The sequence below is a fragment of the Colobus angolensis genome, unplaced genomic scaffold (genome assembly GCF_000951035.1).
Source record: "Colobus angolensis palliatus isolate OR3802 unplaced genomic scaffold, Cang.pa_1.0 Scaffold350, whole genome shotgun sequence".
NCBI classification, from domain to species: domain Eukaryota; kingdom Metazoa; phylum Chordata; class Mammalia; order Primates; family Cercopithecidae; genus Colobus; species Colobus angolensis.
The window spans coordinates 117,382-119,879 of NW_012116822.1; positions in this window are offsets into that span (position 1 = coordinate 117,382).

The following is a 2,498-nucleotide window of genomic DNA, read 5'->3' on the forward strand; positions in this document are numbered from 1 at the left end:
GAGCCATAGAGTGAGACTCCGTCTCAAAAAAAAAAAAGTCTGATCTCAGCACTGTCCGCCTAGACTACTTCTATTTTTAGAACAAGTTTTTATTGCTACCTGCTAAAAAGGCATTTATTGTCAGGGTGCAGGCTAGGTTGGAGGAATAAAACTAGAAACAAGAAGAGTTAAGAAGCTACTGCAGTAATCAAGACAAATGAGTCAAGCCAAAGGCTGAGGTGCTATACAGGAAAGTCTCTAGGGGGACCCTAAATTTAAGCGGGGGGTGGTGGTGCAAGACTCCTACAAAGTGGTACTAAAGGAGGGACTGAGTACTTACTAAAGACCTTATGATTAAGAGGTGGAACATCTCTTCCAGTCCTCTCTCATCCCTACACTACTTCCTTCAACTCCAGTGTCTAGAATGGGGCTCTGTATATAGGAGCTTTTTGGTTGAGCATGGCTCACACCTGTAATCCCAGCAGTCTGGGAGCCTGAGGTCGGAGGATCACTTGAGCTCTGGTGTTCAAGACCAACACAGTGAGACCCCATCTCTACAAGATTTTTTAAAAATTTAGCCAGGCATGGTGGTGCACACTTATAGTCCCAGCTGCTTAGGAAGGAGGCTGATGCAGGAGGATCGCTTGAGCCCAGAAGTTGGAGGCTGCAGTGAGCTATGATCATGTCACTACACTCCAGCCTGGGTGACAGGGCGAGAAGTTGGGAGACCAGAAAACAGGAGTACAAGTATAGGTGCTGTTCCACTCTTAGTGAGGTGGGTTATGAAATTAAATCAGTTCCTGGAACAAATCTTACAAAGAGATCAGAGATCAACTGCGGTTTATTTTTTTTTTTTTTTTGAGACAGTGTCTCACTGTCACCCAAGCTGGAGTGCAGTGGTGCCATCTTGACTCACAGCAACCTCCACCTCCTGGGTTCAGGCGATTCTCCCACCTCAGTCATCTGAGTAGCTTGAACAGGCGTGTGCCACCATGCCTGGTTGATTTTTGTCTTTTTGGGTAGAGACAGGGTTTCCCCATGTTGGTCAGCCTGGTCATTAACTTTTTAAAAAAATGTTTATTTCCTGATAAAGATTCAGCATACATTTTAGGCAGAAGTCTGAGGTCTAGCAGTCCCCCAGAAAGCATTCTGTTGTCTACTGGGGCTTCTTTGGGAGATGGACTGTGGGCTAGGCCTGGGTGCTTTGGCAGATACAGAGTCACAGGCTGTGGAAAGGGGATGGTCCAGGCAAGACTATAATAAATGCAGAGATGGCTGGGCGCAGTGGCTCATGCCTCTAATTCCAGCACTTTGGGAGGCCAAGGCAGGCGGGTCACTTGAGGTCAGGAGTTCAAGACCAGCCTGACCAGCATGGTGAAACCCTGTCTCTCCTAAAAATACAAAAATTAGCTGGGCGTGGTGGTGCACGCTTGTAATCCCAGCTACTTGGGAGGCTGGCAGGAGAATCACTTGAACCCAGGAGGCAGAGGTTGCAGTGAGCCGAGATTGTTTCACGGCACTCCAGCCTGGGTGACGGAGACTCCATCTCAAAAAGAGAGAAAAAAAAAAGGAAATGCAGGGAGAAGGCAAGCTTCTAGCCTCCTTGTTAAAGGATTTAAAGTAGCATTAGATGGTAGAGAGAAACAAAAGATTCACTTTCTCAGCTTTCTACTGGAGAGAGAACTTCATATAAACTAGGGTGGGAAAAAGGTCAGAATGGGACCCTGGGGCTGGCTAGCTCAAATTTGTATGAGGGATAAAGGGCAGTCCTCTCTGCTCACACTAAGGCTAAATGGCCAGGGCCTGCTGAGAAATCACATCCTTTGCTGTAGGGGTAGAAGGGATTCTATGTGCCTAGGAAATGTCAGAGAAAAAGGAGATGTGAGCTCCATGGGTCCTCTCCAGGCCACCTGGATCCCCCCTTATCTCTGTAGGACTCTGCTTACTGCCAGCTGGAACTGTCAACCAAAGGGCTCTAAGTTGGCAACTCAGTCCCTTAAGAGGAGGGGAGATAGCTGGGTGTGGTGGCTAATGCCTGTAATCCCAGCACTTTGGGAGGCCGAGGTGGGCAGATCACCTGAGGTCAGGGGTTCGAGACCAGCCTGGCCAACAATTAAAATTACATTTTAATTTTTTTAAAATATAAAAAAATCAGCTGGGTGTGGTGGCACACACTTGTAATCCCAGCTACCCCGGAGGCTGAGGCAGGAGAATTTCTTGAACCTGGGAGGCAGAGGTTGCACTGAGCCGAGATCGTGTCACTGCACTCCAGAGCCTGAGCGACAAGGGTAAAACTCAAGTCTCAACAAAAAAAGAAAAAAGATGAGACAAGAAAGGTAGGAAGGCCTAAGCACAAACCTCAGCAGGGGGAATCGCTATATAGGAAGAGCCTCCTTGTTCTTAAAGGCTATTTTTATTTCAGTTGGCTGTTTGGAGCTGTGTAAAAAAATGAAAAAACAAAACAAAAAAAAATACAAAAACCCTCCAAAGAGCTATTTCTTTTTTTTTTTTTTTTTTTT